Here is a 20,701-nt window from a genome sequence, read left to right as displayed (position 1 = left end):
GAAATGTAAAATTACAAAATCACTGAAGCATTATTAAGATCTGCAAAATATAATTATTTGTACTATTCTAGAAGCTAGAAATGCTGAAGTTAAAGTAAAATGACATCCCTGAAACTTTAGAGTCTTTTAGGCACAATTCTAATGAAAAAAAACAAATTATTTAAAGCATATATACAGGTATGATAAAGACCTTGATGGATGTGAAATTAATCTTTTAAAGATTCGTCAAATGAAATAAATTAAGGTCTGAATGAATTTGGAATGTTAGAAAAGCATTGATGAAGCTTCTTATTTACCAATTTAGTACTGATCTAAAGTCATCTAATTTAACAACTGTCTTCTCCCTTAACGTTAATCATATGCACAAGTAAAGCAGAACATCTGTTCATGGAATGTTACAGAAACTAAACTTCTTTTTTTTCGATAATAGTTTTAAGTTTATCTCAGACATACACCTGAAGTGAAGCAGCCTTATTAAACTGCTTTAATTCCACGTTCTTTGAGGAGTAATCCAGTTTCAGTTTTCATAATTCAAAACTATTAAAGTATATACCTCTCATTTAGAAAGACATGGTATAATAACATTTCATGTATAGTAAGACCTTAATAAATGGGTATCATTTGACATGAATATGCATATGTATGCTAGCGCAGTTCAAACTCATCTATGCAAACAAAAGGTTTTTATTTGATCATATTTCAAAATTAAAAACATCTTATAAGTATGTGTACCTACTGAATAAAAAATACATCTGTAATCTCTATGGTAACAATAACACGTATAATTTGTGGTGTAAACAACTAAACAGGTGCATACAAAGAATGAGTAGTCAATAAAAAATATTACATAAGAGAAATTTGGACAGCTAACTTAAGGTGGTACCCAACACTTTCACTAAAATTAATTTGGCTCGTTTAATTTTCATAAAATTTTGACAAAGTATTTACTTTGACCCTTTGACAAAAATATAAAAAATTTTAAAATTTTGAACCAATCGTTTTGTCAGAAAAATTACACTGGTTATATATCAATTTGACCTACACCAATTTTGATCATTGAGAAGCTTAATAGTCCTTTTACATCACAACGTAATTAAAACGTTTAGCTGACTTTACAGAGTTATCTCCCTGTAGTGTTAGGTACCACCTTAAGATTCTTCTAATGAAAGAACATAACATTGACAGAAAGAACAAAATAGATGTCAATTATATTAAACATTTCAATTTATTTTGGGATGAAATCTACAAAAATATTACACATTGTGGTTAATACATTTAAGTGATGTCCTATTTAGGCATATTCGACATAAAATATGAAAACTTTGCACTGTAATTATTTGAAATTGTGCTTAGAAAAAATAACCAAATTTCATATTTTATGATTTTCCTGAACAATAATAATACTTGTTGGAATAAATTTACCTGTACTTATTTTAGAGAAAATTTAAAGAAGCATATATTTATTTGTATGCGGAATTAATTCAGTCAACAAGCGAGGATTGAAACAAAACAGAAAAGCCAGCTATAGAAGTAATACTAACAAGATTCTTAGAAAAATATTTGTATAAGACCACAGTGGGCAATCTAAAATATCTTGCCAGCTGAACCGAATAAGACAAATATGTTGCAAATTATAAAGATCATGGTCTTGCTAATTGTATCACAAAAAAAAATATACTGATAGATGGACCATTCAAATGAGGTCAAGGACATTTGAATCCTTTTTGTCTGATACATTGTATGTACATCTGACAATAGGTCAAATAGTAAGTAGACCTTCTACTTACAATTAATATATAAGAAAATGATCTGTTCAGGAAGCTGAACATTTATCAATGACAGAAAATAAGGTTACAGTCAACTGAACTCTGTGAGATAGACATGCATATCTCTTAATGATTTATCATAAAGACGTATTGTTGACCAATTACTCAAAGTAACTGTGAAACTGACATCATCACACAAACTTAACTTTAATTAAGGAACCTTCAAAATGAGATTTTTGTACAAATAGTTCAGACACCTTAAAAGCATTCCTGCATGCAAGATAAAAGCAGGAAAATTACAGCTATGTCAAGGTCAAAGAATGTAGATCAACAGACAGTGTTTATTTAATCTTCAAAGATAAATCACAAATCATAAAACTTGATATAGATTATACCATTATTACCAGAATCAACTTTATAAAAAATAACTTTTTGGTAAGGAAAGTTTGTATTTGTAATCAAAACTTATAAAGCCAAATTATTAAAGCTGCTTCTAAATTCTTAAAAGCAGACAAAGATTTCTTTCTCCAATCAATGTAACCATCCCCTCCCATTACAATCATAACAGAGTTACAGCCCCTTTTTGATAATGTATCAAGGGCACGTAACTTAGGCTCATCTGTTGATACTCTGACTGAAGCATGTTTAGTGCTCCTGTTTTTAGAACTTCCTAGTTTAAAAGAGTTGAAGGAAGGTTTCCTCATAGATGATCTGGTTTGTTTCTCGACAACTGGTTTGACCGGGGATGTCATCGATTCATTTCTCATCAAGTCTCTGTAAACTTCATTGACATCGTCATCACCAGTACCCATAGATGGATCTAAAGTTTTCATTATATTTTGCCTTGAGGCTAATTTTGTAGGGTATTTTAATGTTTTCCCCCTTTGGCAACTTACTACATCAGTTTTAGAAGGCAGCAGTGTTGTTATATCATCTGCCGACCTTGACAATCTGTTTTCCTTGTCAACTCCTCCTAAAGTCTTGTCCCCTGTTTTTGAATTTTTTGGAGGTTTTTCCGGTGGCGTTGGTTTATGTGTCATTTTTATATAGTCTCCTTCTAAAGAGATTTGTGATACTGTTTTTTCCAAATCACTACTGGAATGACGTTTTGATTCACATTGTTTCAAATCTGCCAATGGTTTCTTGTCAGATTCCAAATTAACCTGTCTCCTTAAATCAACAGTACTGTAATCCAGTCCTTTGGCTTTATGCCACAAATTTACAGTCCCACAATAAATTGGAATTAAAAATTGGACCGGTCCATTATGGCCATGATATGACACAAAAGGCCTTCCACTAATTATTGGGACTCCATCTTTGAGACGTGGCAGAGGGAATGTCAAAAGTATACCTGAACTGGTTCCAACCCAGAGGAACCCTTTACTGACCATTAAACTACTAATAACACAACTGCTTTCCTGTCCTAATGACTGGTCAGTGTTTGCTAAAAAATAAAAAATATCAGGCTTAAATTGTTTTGTTCAAGTAAAGAAAAAGATATGCAAATTCTTGCCACATTTTAAGGCCAATTTCTGCTAATGTGCTTTGATAATTTGGTCAAAAAAGATTTTCTATTAGAAAATGTATGTTTTGGTTTTGACAACACAATTAAACTTGGGATTAAATGATAAAACCGCCACTCAAATTACAAGGTAAAATGATTTCATAAATGTTTACTTGTAGTAATATTTTCAATAAGTTTCAAATTGTGTCTAACTCTACAGTCATTAAAAACCCATGTTACGTGTTTAAATCATCAAGTGAAGGGAGTTGTCTACCCTTTATTATTAAAATAGGCTATATATGAGTCTGAAAGATTTACTGGTTGGTAGATTCGTATAGACTCTATATATATATATATATATATATATATATATATATATATATATATATATATATATATATATAACGTGTCATTTCATTCTGACATAGAGTAGAGTTTGTGTAATGATTACTTCACTGTATTTGGCCAAACCTTATTGAAATTTGCATCCTTAACGATCTCTAGCTTTGTATATTCTGCCTTTTTAACTTTATTATTCGAACTTTACTGATGAGTCTTTTATATACAAAACGTGCGTCTTGCGTACACATATTTCAATTCTGGTATCTATAACGAGTTTATTTATCGCAGAAAATGAAATATTGATAAACTGAAATCATATATAGTTATCTGTATCAATTTGAAAACAATGGTGGTAGCCTTTATTGTCAGGAAATCTTTTTTTTTTAATTTATAATTAAACGTCATTTTACCGAAATTGGGGAGATTTATCGTACTTCTTTTGAACTGAGTTTTTCTGTGCGTATTGTTGGGTGTTTGCTTTTCCTACATTGGCTAGAGGTGTAGGGGAGGGTTGAGATTTCAAAAAACATGTTTAACCCCACTGAACTAGTATAAATGTTTTTGTTTAGGGGCCATTGCAGACTTATTGCAGACTTATTGGTGCCTTCGGCAGTTGTCTGCTCTTTGGTCAGGTTGTTGTCTCTTTGACACATTCCACATTTCCATTCTCAATTTTATTCTGTCATTCTTTGTAAGAGAAGACTTTGTTAAAAAAAAAATATAACACAAATACCGAAATCAATGCGAATTCAAAAAAATGAGGGTCCACAAAACTGACAAATCAACTGAACAACTGAAAAACAACTGCCATATTAGAACTTGATACATGTATTTGCCAAAGAAAATGGTGGAATATATGAATACAAAGACCAGCACACCAAAAGGTTGCAATATGTGTACTAGTTTGAAAATACATGACCCCTTCTAGTTCCTACCACTGGATATCACAAACGTCCCGTAAAATATGTCACGAAAGATAATGTCTGACGCCACAATACAAAAGTGGTTGATGTATGACGGAAACAAATCTGTTGAGAATACTACAGGAGTTATGAAGAAGAATTACGTTTCCTTAGCATTTCATGAAATGTTAAGCATTATGGTTGTGTTCTTTCTATATCACGCGTACTATAGTTGAATGAACCCTGGCATGTTCAAGTGTCTCAAAGTATCGGGTCAAGTGTAACAATTTCTCAAGAAGCGACAAGATCTTTAAAATTTAAATTTTCAATCACCAAACTTGACTAATATGTTGTCCAGCATTTTTATGATATCGGCCTTGAATAGTTATCACAGGTACCAGGCTTGAACAAACCATTTATCAACAAATTATTAGGAATTTCACAAAGTAGAAATCTGCAAACAGAAGATAAAAAGTGCATAAGGTACAGGCTTATCTTACAGAAGTTAAAATTAGTCTCAACTGCAACAAAGAATTGGAAACTCGTGTCTTCTTATGATTTGAATTATCGTATTCAAATGACATGTATCTGCTCTATGACCCATATTTTCTCGGTTATCACTAACATTGTCCTAAAATATGCAGCTGTTAGTTTTAATATTGATAAGTCAGATTTAGGAATTTAGGGCTAAGTGCTTCTGAATTAGTCAATGCTAAATTTTTACATCATAAAAGTTAGAATGGAAATGTGGAATGTGTCAAGAGACAACTATCCGACCAAAGAGCAGACAACAACCGAAGGCCACCAATGGGTCTTCAATGCAGCAAGAAGATCTTCTGCTGCCCCTAAAACAATATATATTAGTTCAGTGATAATGGACGCCATACTAAATTCATTCTAATCCACAATATACTAGGTTATGCAGATGTACAAGCAACTGCCAAAGTAGGTTGTAACTTACTAGACTATAGCTTTGCGAATGAAATTTTATGTTTCCTTTGTTGTGCTTCTTTGTTATGTATTTGTTAGTTTGTGTTTTGATTGAGATTCTGACACGGTATTGATGGCTGTATCCCTATTTTTACAATTTTACCTACTTTGTCTGTTTTGTTAACGCATCTTTATATCTATAATGGAATTTGATGCGACTGTCATACAAGAGAGAGGTTAAACGCTATAAAACCAGATTCAATCCCCCATTTTCTACATTTGATAATGCCTGTACCAAATCAGGAATATGACAATTGTTGTCCATTCGTTTAATGTGTTTTATCATTTGATTTTTCTATTTGATTAGGGACTTTCCGTTTTGAATTTTCCTCGGAGTTCAGTATTTTTTTTTTTTATTTCCTTTTAACCCTGACTATATCAAAACCTGTTTACTTGGCTGTTTTGTTTTAACTTTTCACATTGAAAACCAATGTTATCATTCTCGGGATGTATCATTTATAATGAATTCAGTCTAATACATTTATACTTTGCTTTTTGATGCTTCTTGATGCGCACAAATGCATGTGTACTATTGTTTTTCTGTTTGTCTTTTTCATTTTTAGCCATGGCGTTGTCAGTTTGTTTTAGATTAATGAGTTTGACTGTCCTTTTGGTATCTTTCGTCCCTCTTTTATGTCTTTGCAACCTTGGGTTATAATTCCTTTAACACATGTTGTGTACTAAACAAAATGGACCAAACTTTTATATTCAATTAAAGATTAACGCAATAGTCCATAACATCTACTTAACTTGATAATCAATGAGCTTTATCTATCAACGTATGTTTTAAATATCCTCGATCGGCCTGAATATGCACGAAACATTTCCCAGTGGATGTAAGAAAGCCAGAACAAAACAAACACATTCATCGAAAAAGGCAGACATGGTTACTAAGCGCTTGACATCATTTGTGAGTATGGTCTTGAGAAACGATTAGAGTTTGCACTTTGTAAATTCAGCTGTTTCTCAAACCACGCCTCTTTTTGGGAGAAATAGAATATTCATCGATAATAAATTTTGTTAACATACTGGTTCCCAGTTCTGATCTGTGGTTACCCTACAGTCGAGGTAGGGCTAGTTAAGAAATGAAGTGTTAGTTTAAACTCTTAAAAGTTCGGGGCATATTAATATTGAAAATATGCCACACAGCCCTATATTTTGACCTTTGAAAAAAATTGTGCATATGAACTTTCCATTCTAGGATATGATTTTTTTCAAAACTTTATAGTAAAAGTGGTACAGTTTTAGCCGTAAAGGGAGTTCCTATGGGAAAATGCATGGTCACTATTTACAGAAATGTAACCTATAGTCCATCGGGAGGGGACAATAAATGACTGACCCGTGTTAAGAGAGAGTCATATCTCTTGCACGTACAATCCACTATTGTAGATTTCGAAAAAGAGCAGGTTAATGCCGCTCCAAGGCAGCACTCGCACTCGCAAATTGGAAAGGGGTTAATAAAAGTTGCAAGAACTTTTTCATAATATACTATAAATAAATATATAAAAAGAAGATGTGGTATGATTGCCAATGAGACAACTCTCCATAAGAGACCAAATGACAGAGATATTAACAACTATACTATAAATCACCGCACGGCCTTCAACAATGAGCAAAGCCAATACCGCATAGTCAGCTTAAATTAAGTAGTCATGACATTGACAGAAACCAAGTTGCCTGCTCCTACATGTTCATATACTAAGAATAGTTCGATAAACGTGTTAATTTACTTAAGCTCTTCAAGTTTGCTTTTACTGAAATATTACTACTGTAGATACTGTAGATACTCGGTTTTTGGCGGGGAATGTGTCACTCAGTCTTTATTCGTTTTGTTGTGCTTTGTATATTGATGTTTATCTTTTGGTCGTTTGTCAAGTTTTGCCATATCATTGTCAGTTTGTTTTCGAATTTGAATGTTACTGTAGCATCTTTTGCCTCTCTTTCAACTACAAAATCCATGTTTAAAATGCCTTTGATTTTATCTTCCGAAAAAAAGTAAGTTTAGTACTGCTATCAACATGTTTACAATTCAAACAACTTGTAATGCAAATATAACTAACTAAAAGTAATCCCAAGTTATGAAATAAAGTTATACATGTTAACTCATTTATTGAAGCAAAAATCCAGAAAATGAGGACCAATTATATCCAAACACACAAATATTTCCATCATTAGCGTTTGCATTGTCATAAACTCTAATCCAAACATTATCTCCTGCATTCATCTGGACTACTATTGCCTGCGTGCCAACACCCCAAGTATCCCCGTTTCCGAAATAACCTTTGAGAAGGTTTTTTCCATTCTTAACTATTTCGGTTTCCATGTCCTTTCCATGGTGACTCATGATTATCACGTTAAAATGATAAAGACCAGTAATTGGAGCTTTAAAATACTGGTTTTGGGGTCAAATCCATCTCCAGCATTGGTTATTTCGTGTCCAATCCCTTAGTTTTCTTTGTGACTGTCCATTGTGGAAGAAAATGCAACAACAGGCGGTAAGCCGCGATCAGCTGAAATAAAATTATCAAAATATTTCTTAATGATTTGTAAAAAATGTTCTCTTCGGGTATGGGGTGTTTTGCAGAACTGAAGTCTTCAATGTAGCGTAATCATATTATATCTACTTATTGTACTCGGAAATCATGATGAATTTGAATACACAAAATCCTGAAAAATCCTTAAACAGGTCGAGAACTCTATATTTCCTGACGTCAGAATATATTTGCATAGTAATTTCCCAAACACAAGGCCAAGATGGTCTTGAAAAACTGACCAATCGACTCAATGAACTACAATGCATTGTAGGCTACTACAAGTTTACTATCGCTTGAAAACACGTAGAATTAGTGGAAAAAGTGAAATCTAATATAGTGTCTGGGATTCTCAAAACAAATCTTTTTGTTCTGCGAATATGTTTATTGAAATATATGTAACATAATCTTCAATTTGCATGCTCAGATTAAAAATGTATTGTTTACGGGCTTCGCAATTCGACTTTTTTTCGCCTTGTAAAAGCAGTTGAACTGGTTTGTTCCATAGCTATGCATGTTACCTGTGCACTAATTTCACGGCGTGAAACAGTGAAATTTCAGTGACCACTCTCCAGATGGTAAATGTTTAGAGCTCTTTAAACATGTATAATGTCATTTTAAAAACATTTCTGCATCGAAAAACAAGAAAACTGGCACAGAAACTCGTCTATCTGTACTGGATGTGTATTTTTTTTTATCAGGACCTGAACTATAAGTAAGAACATCATAATATTCAGTATGCTAAAATAAGTGTTATAAAAGTCGGTAAGAATTGTGCTGGATATTCGAGTTATGAAGACATTATCTTGCAATCAGTTTACAGCCAATTTCAGGTTAGGTAAACTGCCATCCTTTAAGAGTAGACAAGTCTGATTATAGCCAACTTACATGTCTGTAAGACTTAACTAATTCGAAAGGAGGGTAGTACACCTTAAATAATAACGACTTTACGGCTCAGTTAACAAGCAAGCTTACAAAGGATTCTACCTTTCATTACACACTCAATGAAATCGGCTGTAATTGAGGTCTGGAGCTGGCATGTAAATAACTGCTAGTAGTCCTTTGTTAATTTATGTATGATTGTCATTTTGTTTACCAATAGTTTCGTTTGTTACCTATTCTGGCTCGGACTTCTCTCTCACTGAATTTTACTGTGCATATTGCTGTGTGCTTGTTTTCACTACATTGGATAGATTTATAGGGGGACGTTGAGATAAAAAAAAAAACCACGTTCAACCTCGCTGCAAGTCGTGAGCATCTGGCCTTTGATAGACTTGACTGATTTTAATCTTAGTTGCTTGTGTATAATTCGGGGTTTAGTATGGCGTCCATTGTCACTGAACTAGTAACCATATTTGTGCCAGCTAAAGGACTCCTCCGGGTGCGGAGATTCTCGCTGTATTGAAGACCCATTGTTGGCTTTCGGCTGCTGTCTGCTCAATGGTTGTTTCCATTCTCAATTTTGTATGGTAAAAAGCTTAAACATATTTTGTATAATTTCATCCATTGATAAAATCCGTCGGTTGCGTATTTATCCCAAAATATACCTCAGAGGTATTTTTATCGTTCGGCTACTGTCCTTTTGACGTATGTGCAATATCTCAAATTATCTAAACCCTGTGGATCATATAGGATGCTATATTACCTTTTAAGTTTTCTAAAAACGTGCTTTGTATATATAAAGAAGAAGATAAGGTATGAGTGCCAAATGAGATCTCTTTCCATCCAAGACGCAATCTACTAAACTAAGTTTGTCAAAAGGGTAATTGTGTTTATAACTGTTGTTTTGTTGCTGTCTGGTGGACAAATACATGAAATCTCCGTGTCGTCACCAAACATATTTATGGCTATATTTCGGGTAATTCAAACACTTGTTTTTTCGCATAGAAAAAACTTTTCGTTAATCTGAGCATATCACGAACTATACATATAGATACAAAAAATGAAAAATTAAGCAAAATTGTTAATCCCGCATTGCACGAAAAAATGTGTTGTATTTTAGTAAATAACACGTGTTCTTGTTTGATTGGAATCACGTAGTAGTCCATCATGCATTGTTACTCATTAAGTGGATTGGTCAAAAACCCAGGTAAAAATAAATTGCGTCACACGTAAATAAACAGTTACATGTGCGAGAACATAAATATGCTAATTTATGCATTGCCATATAAGGTAGTGTTCCCTACCTGTTAAAGGTTCAATTAAAACTGTTTGGTATTTTTAAATGTTATTTGTTAATCCTTTTGTTAATGTTATCATATATGCTGAATAGTATAAAACATATTTTGGATGAGTTCTTCCTGAATGAAAAGATATAAGGTCTATAATTTTGAGATTATATAATACGTATAATGTGACCCATCAATATATCATTATGCATATAATGAACTTATAACCCTTTTGAACTGTTCTTAACAATGTATACAAAAGCAATATTCTATAGCACGAAATTCATTACAAGGACCCAATATCCGCTTAACATCCTTTGAAATTTCACTATTGTCATGCAAATTGAAGTCTTGAATGGGAAGGACTCACTGAATGGTCTTTGTCAAACTTTGGAATTTCAGCACTTTTGTCAGACAATTCCTTAGTTAACAGAAGTTCGCGTTCTAACACTTTTACTCGATTATTGGTATATTTTGCTTTCTGCTTTGTTAATTCAAGATCATGGATAGTAAATGCAAGTTCACTTTCTAGTACTTGTACCCTCGATTTACATTGCCCCATTTCGTCTGACATGACTTTCAACTGCGATTTAAAGAATTGATTGTCCTCTAATAGTTTCGCCACAGTCTCGGACATGTCTAGAGGTAAATTAAATAATCCATTGTTTATGTTAAAACAAAAAACAATCACCGGACATACCAAGACGAAACAAACCAAGAATAATTTATTTAGCAACATTTTGTAACAGTTTATAGTCTTTTAACAATACCATATAGTTGTATTCAGACAATTCCTTATCTCTTGTGTATAATAAGCATTTCCTTGTGAAATCAATTGTCAGTAAACAGTGCCAGCGACCTTGATCAATACAAATAGCTATCAAAGGTACCAGGATTATAATTTAGTACGGCAGACGCACGTTTCGTCTACATAAGACTTATCAGTGACGCTCAGATCAAAATAGTTATAAAGCCAAACAAGTACAAAGTTGAAGAGCAGTGAGGACCGAAAATTCCACAAGTTGTGCCAAATACGTCTACGTAAACCTATTCCTGGGATAAGAAAATCCTTAGTTTTTTAAAAAATTCAATGTTTTGTAACAGGAAATTTATTAAGATAACCAACAAAAAGTGACATGATTTTTATATATACTTCATGTAGGAACTTCTTAGGAAGAGAGATGAGACGTTAGCAATATCCTTTAACTCTACTTTCCGCTATATAGATGATGTTCTTTCACTAAATAATTCAAAATTTGGTGACTATGTGGAATGCATCTATCCCATCGAACTAGAAAAAAAAGATACTACAGATACAGTTAAGTCGGCCTAATATCTGGACTTACATCTAGAAATTGACAATAAGGGTCGGTTGAAAACAAAACTTTACAACAAAAGATATGATTTCAGCTTTCCAATTGTGAACTTTCCATTTCTAAGTAGCAACATTCCAGCAGCACCTGCATACGGGGTATATATCTCCCAATTGATACGATATTCTCGTGCTTGCATTTCCTATCATGATTTTCTTGAAAGAGGGTTGCTGCTCACAAGGAAGCTATTAAACCAAGAGTTCCAAATGGTAAAGTTGAAATAATCCATTCGTACATTTTACGGACGCCATCACGAGTTTGTTGACCGTTATGGAATAACCGTTTCACAAATGATATCGGATATGTCCCTTACGTCTTAACTACAATCCCCTTCCCTTTCATGAATGAGACCTACCGTATTAGACTATTTACCGGATTTTTTATCACATAAGCAACACGATGTCCAGTAATGGGGGATCTAAATTTTGTACGTAAATTGGGCGTTTCGTCTGTAAAAGACTTAGCAGTGAAGCTCGAATAAAAAAAAATTTCAACGGCAAAATATATACGAAGCTGGAGAGCGTTAAGGACACAAAATTCGAAAAAGGTTTGACCCCCCAAAAAAACGAAGTCAACGTTAAACAGAATCTGCTCTATCTCGTCATGTACGATGAAATAATATTTAGGTTTATTGAGGAGTACCTGCCAATCAATACTAGTGCTCTACATTTTCATATATCGTAGAGGACTTTACATTAAGGACTACATTTTCCTTATTCTCAAATTTGATACAGATGGACGAATTCAAACCTGGATCTATGACTATCAGTGCAGTTTATCCTTTGTCATTATTCTATTATTCAGGGTAACATCTTTAAGCATTTCAGTAAACTGCTTTTGAATTTATCTTTATATGTAGTAAATGCTCATATCAATTTTGTTTCCCAGATCAACCTTTCAACATTAAAATTCTTTTAAAGAAACTCATCATAGATACCAGGACTAAATTTAGTATATACGCCAGACGAGCGTTTCGTCTACAAAAGACTCACCAGTGACGCTCGAATCCAAAAATGTCAAAAAGGTCAAATAAAGTACGAATTTGAAGAGCATTGAGGACCAAAATTCCTAAAAGTTTTGCCAAATACAGCTAAGGTAATTTAAGTAAGGGTCGAAGCCAAGATGTATTTAAAAATCCAATATTTCATAATAATACAAACATACTGAAGCAAAAGTAAAGCCTAGCAAGGAAATAAAGCTGTATATGAGGACTCATTTATTGAACCAAAAAGCCAGAGAAAGAGGACCAAAGACTTCCAAAAACACGAATATTTCCGTCATTAATATGTGGATTGTTCAGAACTCTAACCCAAACATCATCTCCTGCATTCATGTAGATCACTACCGACTGCATACATACACCCCAAGTGTCACCATTACCGGAATACAGTCTGACGAGCCCATTTCCATTCTTAACTATTTCGGTTTCCATATCCTCGCCATGGTGACTCATGACAATGGCGTCAAAATGATATACACCAGTAATTGGTGCTTTAAAAATACTGGTGTTTGGGTCAAGGCCACCTCCAATATTTGTTATAACGTGCTCAAACAAAACTGTTTGTCTAATACCTAAGTTTTCTTTGTGGCTGTCTAAAGTAGAAGAAAATGCAACGACCAGAGGAAAGTTATCTTCAACTGAAATAGAATAACTATGTATTAGTTGTGGGAAATTGTTTCATACGCTAAATACAAAGCTCAAGCCTAATCTGGAGAAAATATGCATCATTTCATATAGTTTCATAGATATTTTGTTAACAAAAACCTCATAGTTTTGGTTGCAGAAATGATTTTATTTCGATTTAAACCACTTGGTATTCTTGAATTCTTATTTTTATGCTGCATGGTTTTTTTATATACATGTTTTAAATGCCGTTATGTATACACATGTTTTGTGTGGTATGGGAGTTCTTTTTATCAAAATCAACACTTTTTGTTAGTTTGATTTAAAAGATATTAACACTGTGCAAGACTTCATTATAGATAATACTTCCTGACAATGATTGTACGGGGTTTTAATTACTAATTCTTTGTAGACAAATAAGTAAAATAATACTTGTGACATAACACAAATGATAACAACAACGTGAAAAGGTATAATAAGTAGCCTAGCGGACAGGTTTTAATAAAGTAATGGAAATGGTCATTTGTCATTTGCAATTATATCCAAAAGGATAATACATATTCTAACGACGCTTTTGTAGTGTAGTGTAAACCGTGACCAAACTAGATATTCTGGTGTATACCAAACATTTATCACCCTTTAAAAAAATAACAAGCTACATATATTACACGAAATATAATACTAGAACATACCCAAAAGTCGCTTGATATCCTCGGAAGTATCACTATTGTCAGGCAAATTGGATTCTTGGAAAACCGAATCTTTTGCGTATCCATTACCACTTCTATTTTGTTCACCCCCAAGGGTGACTGGGAAATAGATATATGGTCACTTGGTCTTCTTCCGACCGGCAGTAAAACGCTTGCCGAAGTGGGGCGTCCGTTTGGCTGTGCGGGATGTATCAAGTTCGCAGTCACGTCCGGTCAGATTGGGGACGTTAAATCCGATGCCTCGTGTAAGGAGAGTGCCACGCTCTTTGCACGTTAAGAACCCTTGAAACAACTCTTTGAGGGGTCCGTAGGCGGCCTGTTGCAAGGCAAAATTTCTGTCCCTATCCAATATACCCTCATTTTCCAGTGGCAGTCCAAATTTTACTCATGGTGAAAATGTTCTTTGCAATTCCTATAAGGATACTTTCCAGCTACCCCCTTATAATCACGGAGAAGCAGATACACGAATGTTTGTCCATGTTCGGCATGATTATGAAAAATGTTGTAAAACGGTAATTTTATCAAACTGTGGATAGGTGGTGGCAGGAATGAAGACTTTTGATGGCTTCCTGTACGTGACATATCAAATGCGTATGGTCCTCGTGTAGCTACGCTATTTCTTTCGTCCATGCATTCAGTGGATGTGACACTTTGTCGGATTTTCGTGGGAAAGGGAATTGGTCAGTTTGGATGACATGGGAAGTTTTTCAAGATGTAAGGGACGTTTTTTTCTACGCTGAAGTATAAAGACACATACATGGACATAACAGAAGCATTTGTTTGCATCATGTATGACAGAACAACATCAACATTTGCTATTAACGAGGTATGATGTACATTGTTAGCCAGGAAGGAGCGGCATTGTGATGCAGTTCCGCCTACAAGAGGTTTTTTTCCGGAGCGCATCCAAAGAGAATAAAATTGAAATGGAAATGGGGAATGTGCCAACTTGAAAGAGACAACAACCCGACCATAGAAAAAAACAACAGCAGAAGGTCACCAACAGGTCTTCAATGTAGCGAGAAATTCCCGCACCCGGAGGCGTCCTTCAACTGGCCCTTAACAAATAATTACTAGTTCAGTGATAATGAACGCCATACTAATTTCCAAATTGTACACAAGAAACTAAAATTAAAATAATACAAGACTAACCAAGGCCAGAGGCTCCTGACTTGGGACAGGCGCAAAAATGCGGCGGGGTTAAACATATTAAGGAATTAAGACATTAAGAAGCATATTAAGGAGGGCAAGTTTGGGCTCAGCCCGATTTATGTATTCGACATGTACATGTACCAAGTTATGAACACTGGGGTTGGATGAAAGAAAACAATCGACGACAGTTGCATACTAGAAAGGACTTCTTCAGCACCTTAATGGTTAAATTAAAACTGCTTGGTATTCTAAAATTAGTTAGCTTTTTAAATGTTATTTACGAAATATTTTTTTTAATGTTATCGTATCTGCTAAATAAGTAACACATTTTGCGGATGAGTTCTTCTTGAACGTAAAGATAACGTCTATATTTTTTTTCTTGAGTCTAATTGATATAATATGAACAAACAATCTATTCTTACTTATATTTTGAACTTATAACTCTTTCAATTTTTCTTTACAATTTATACAAAAATAATATATCATAACACAAAGTTCAGTCAAGGACTTACCCAAAATCCGCTTAATATCCTTTGAAATTTCATTATTATCAGGCAAATTGAATCTTTGGTGTTTATCAAGCGATTCCTTTTCAAATTCATTATCACTTCTATTATCACATTGGCATGTCTTAGAATCGCTAACTGAATGGTTGTCATTATACTTTGGAATTTCAGCACTTGTTTAAGAAATTTATGTGTTAACTCAAGTTTGCGTTCTAAGATTTTTACTCGATTATTGGTAACTATTTCATTCTGCTTTGTTAATATAAGATTACGATTGGAAAATGCAAGTTCACGTTCTAGTATGGTAATCATTAATTTGTATTGCACCATTTCGTCCGACAGAATTTTAAACTGTGATCTAAAGAACTGATTGTCCTCCAATATTTTCGCAACAATCTCGGAAATGTCTAGAGGTGATTTGACAATCCGTCGTTTATGTTAAAACAAAAAACAGTCAACCGACAAATAGTTATCAAAGGTACCAGGCTTACCCTCACGCCCATCAACAAAGGTACCAGGCTTATAATTTGAGACAACAGACGCGTGTTTAATCTTCATCAGACTCACCAGTGACACTCAGATCAAAATAGTTGGAAAGTCAAATAAGTATAAAGTTGAAGAGCAATGAGGACTCAAAATTCCAAAACGTTGTGCCAAATACGGCTAAGGTAATCTATGCTTGGGATAAGAAAATCTTTAGTATTTCGAATAATTCAAACTTTTGCAAACAGTTCATTTCTTAAAATGACCATATAATTGATATTCATTTCAACACCGAAGTGCTGACTCCTGAGCTGGTTATATTATTTAACAATTTCATTCATTGTTTTTTTATTTTTTTATTTTATTTATGTATGTTAAATCCAACTATAAAGGATTGAACGATTTTAAGTACTGGGACCGAATCATTACCCTGACAGGCACATGGTTAGATTTACATTAAATCTGACGTAGAATCGCGTGTTTGACGTACATCAGTTGATTAGAATCAGGTAGATATATAAAATAATTTTGTCGTTCAAAGTATGAACAGAATATAGTCTCTAGTTCTTTTAGGCATATCCCCAGCAGAATGTAAATTAGAAATTTACCTTGTCTTCTTGCCGCTTTTCTTTATGTTTATTGAAAATTTCCTCTTATAAAAAGAGCCACGTAATTATGTATCAAAAAAACACAAAAGGGCATATAGACAAAGCATTAGCAAATATGAAAGACAAAAATGCAAATATTATCATAGAACAATAACAAAAATGGATATCACCAAAGGAAAAGACAAATAATCAAACACAATAACAAGTTATTAAGATGATGAACAACGTCAGTATGCAGAATCTATAATTCAAGACCATCGTGTATTATTTGTTAAGTTGATACAGAATATTCACCAACAAGGTCTTGATACCTTCCGATGATCATTTTTTTTTAGAAAAAGGACAAGACGTTCTTTGACATACCTCTGGTTTATCAACTTTCTGCTCACACTGGTAACGTTTTACAAAGTCTGAGTAATAGCTGCAAACTCTTGAATACCGAAGAAGTTGGGAAATGTAAATCCCATATGCAGGTGAAGTTGGCATGTTGCTACTAAGATGGGGGAAATTGATAATTTCAAAATTAAAATTGTCTCGTATGGGTTAGTTTCTGGTTCTGAGATGACTGTGTATGTCAAATTCGAGGTATAATGCTAAAAATGAGGCGGAAAAAGCCGTGTCTGTTGATTCCTTAATTTCTAGTTCTGGGGGATATATTCATGGAACCCAATCATAAATCAGAGAAATTGATTAATCTGGTTTCTTTGATCTTCTTTTTTTTTTGACAAGCGTCTGAAGGAACTTCGATTCATATTAAATTAAGAAGAGGTCAGCAAGGAGAGGCACAAAGTCCGTTCCCATTGGAATGCCGACAATTTGTTGAATAGTCTACCTTCAAATTCAACAAATATGTTGTCGATAAGAAACGCCAGCATACTGATCACTTGTTCTTCTGTGTAGCATGTTTTACCCTTTTGTTCACTATTAACAAAATATGCTTTATGGTATCCCAAAGTGGCAATATCAAAAGCTGAAACACATCAAACGAAAGGAAAACAACTGTCATATTTTTACCTAGGCACATGCATTTACTTATTTATAAAGTGGTGGTTGTATAGCTAGCTATACCTTTTACTTGCATGACAGTCGCATAGAATTACCATTGTATTTATAACAATATGTGAGCAAAACAAACAGACATAATAAGCAAAATTGTAAAGAAAAATTGGATACACCAGTCAACAATTGGTAGACTGTAAGAACTAAAGCTGTGCATTATAGCTCATTTATTAAAGTAAGAATCCAGAGAAAGAAGACCAACGTTCTCCATAAACACGAATATTTCCGTTATTAATAGGTGGATTGTTCATAACTCTAATCCAAACATCATCTCCTACATTCATCTGGACTACTATCGCCTGCATGCCAACACCCCAAGTATCCCCGTTTCCGGAATACAGTCTGACAAGGGCATTCCCATTTTTAACTATTTCGGTTTCCATGTCTTCTCCAGAATGACTCATTATGATGGCATCAAAATGATAAACACCAGCAATTGGCGCTTTGAAAGTACTGGTGTTTGAGTCAAATCCACCTCCAAAATTAGTTATTACGTGCTCAAACAAAACTGTTTGTCCAATCCCTAAGTTTTCTTTGTGGCTGTCCATTGTGGAAGAAAATGCAACAACCGGCGGTGAGCTGCCATGAACTGAAATAAAATCATGAAAATATTTCTAAATGATTTGTGGAAATTTTTTCTCTACGATTGTGGTGTTTTTATCAGAACTCAAGTCTTGGACTGAGTATAATTTTATGTCTTCCTCATATTTCATATTTTATTCGCAAATCCTGATAAAAGAGGGATGAAAGATACCAAAGGGATAGTCAAACTCATTAATCGAAAAAAACTGACAACGTCATGGCTAAAAATGAAAAAGACAAACAGACAAAAATAGTACACATGACACAACATAGAAAACTAAAGAATAAACATCACGAAACCCACCAAAAACTAGGGGTGATTTTGATACACAAAATTAGTCCTTAATGTTTCATATCATACTGCTTGATGTTTTAAAATAATTCGGGTTTTTAAATGTTATTTGCGTAATTAACTTTTGTTTTAATTTTATCGTATATGTTAAATAGTGCAACAGATTTTTTATAATGAGTCCTTCTTGAATGTAAAGGTATAAGGTCTATTATTCGAGTTTTATTGGTATATATTGACCAAACAATCTATCCTAATGCATATTCTAAACTTATAACCCTTTCAATTTTTCTTTTCAATTCATACAAAAATGATATATCATAACACCAAAAATACACGGACTTACCCAATATCCTCTTAATATCCTTTGAAATATTATTATTGTCAGGCAAATTGAATTCTTGGTATTCCGAATCGTTTTCGTATCCGTTATCACTTCCGTTTTTTACATTGATATATACTCTATTAGATTGAAAAGGACTCACTGAACCGTCTTTATCAAACTTTGAGATTTCATCACTTGTTTTAGACATTTCTGTTGTAAACATAAGTTCGCGTTCTAACCCTTCTACTCGATTTTTTGTATCTTTTGCATTCTGCTTCGCTAAATCAAGATCACGGTTAGTAAATGCAAGTTCATTTTCTAGTATGTTAATCCTTGATTTATATTGCTCCATTTCATCTGACATAATTTTAAACTGCGATTTAAAGAACTGATTGTCCTCCATTATTTTTGCCACAGTCTCGGACATGTCTAAAGGTGATTTTGACAATCCATCGTTTACACGGCCGACACTCGGCTAACCGAGAGTTTGGTCGGTTAATCTATATTGAGTATGAGGCTATATCGGCGGTTGGTCTGTTAATCGGGTTGGCTAAAGTCTGTTAATCAGGTGTTATCGAGAAAATCATTGAAAGTTCAGCATGTTTCACTGTATAACTTTTTAAATATATGTTTATCATAAAAAATATTAATGTCTAACAAAACAATTTAATGTACTGAATCCAGTGGTGTAATTATTATTTTTCTAGCTTCAATGTACGATCTATAAAATGAAAAGGTGGGTTACTCATCAATAAATTTATACACATTTTACACACACAAACTGTACACAAAATGACACGTTGGTTGAATTTACGTGCATGCAATATTTTAAACATCGAAAAAAGACAGGCATTATGTTTGTTTACCATACTGAAATCATTGTGTTAAAAATCTTCACAAAAAATCTGTATTTTGGTGACATAAATCAATCTTTAATTAAAACTTAGTCTGTCAATGGGTCGGATGTATAAAACCCGGTCTGTTAATTGGTCTGTTAAGAGTTATGAATGGCAATAAAAGTATAATTTTATTGCTATATGGGGTGTTATCGGATCAAATGGGTAGGCTCAAGACGAGCGGCTAAAATATACGAAAACAACACATGAGCAATGAAACATAAAATATACGGAAACAACACATGAACCAGTGGCGGATCCAGGGGGGTGGGTTCCGGGGGTTGGAACCCCCTTTTTTTGCCGATCAATGCATTTGAATGGGAGCATATAGTTGGAACCCCCCCTTTTTACTCTGGGTTGGGACCCCCCCCCCCTTTTTTTAAATGGCTGGATCCGCCACTGTGAACAATGAACAATTTAAACAATGGAAATAGAAAATTGATAAAAACGGTTTCAAAAAGTGTTATATTAAAGTAATGTTAATTTCATCCAAGAGTGGTCGCATATGTCATGTGGATTCTGTTTAATTGTCATGCATGACACCAACTTGTCATCTACATTGGTAACCAGTATATAAATCAGAGATAAACGTCGTAATGTAACTAAACATCAGTAAGTAAAATATATTGGGATGCTAAAATATAAAGAATAGAGAAAGAATAACGAGTAAGATAAATAAAAGGTAAAGAGAAAAAACGTCACGGAAGAAACGTGACATAACAATTTAAGGAATACAGAAATAAACAACATCATGGTATACACGATAATCTGGATGGAGTAGTAGAATATAGAATAATAGGTAAGGACAGTAGAGAGTGATGCATTGCTAAAAAAAGAGAGAAAAAATAATAATTGTTTAAGAATACACACATGAAACACCCCTGGGTGTTG

At 33.8% G+C, this 20,701-nt stretch overlaps 1 long non-coding RNA gene across 1 annotated transcript; it reads right to left on the bottom strand.

Annotated features, from left to right (window-relative positions):
• Positions 1–17,870: 17,870 nt before the first annotated feature.
• Positions 17,871–19,367, bottom strand: LOC143056392 (uncharacterized). The gene is made up of 2 exons (XR_012972320.1): positions 18,936–19,367; positions 17,871–18,307 (listed from the first exon to the last, which is right to left on the bottom strand). It is a non-coding gene; the product is annotated as an uncharacterized LOC143056392 (long non-coding RNA).
• Positions 19,368–20,701: the final 1,334 nt, after the last annotated feature.

Source organism: Mytilus galloprovincialis, chromosome 13, assembly GCF_965363235.1.
Source record: "Mytilus galloprovincialis chromosome 13, xbMytGall1.hap1.1, whole genome shotgun sequence".
NCBI classification, from domain to species: Eukaryota; Metazoa; Mollusca; class Bivalvia; order Mytilida; family Mytilidae; genus Mytilus; species Mytilus galloprovincialis.
This window is presented reverse-complemented; position numbering and strand designations above follow the sequence as displayed.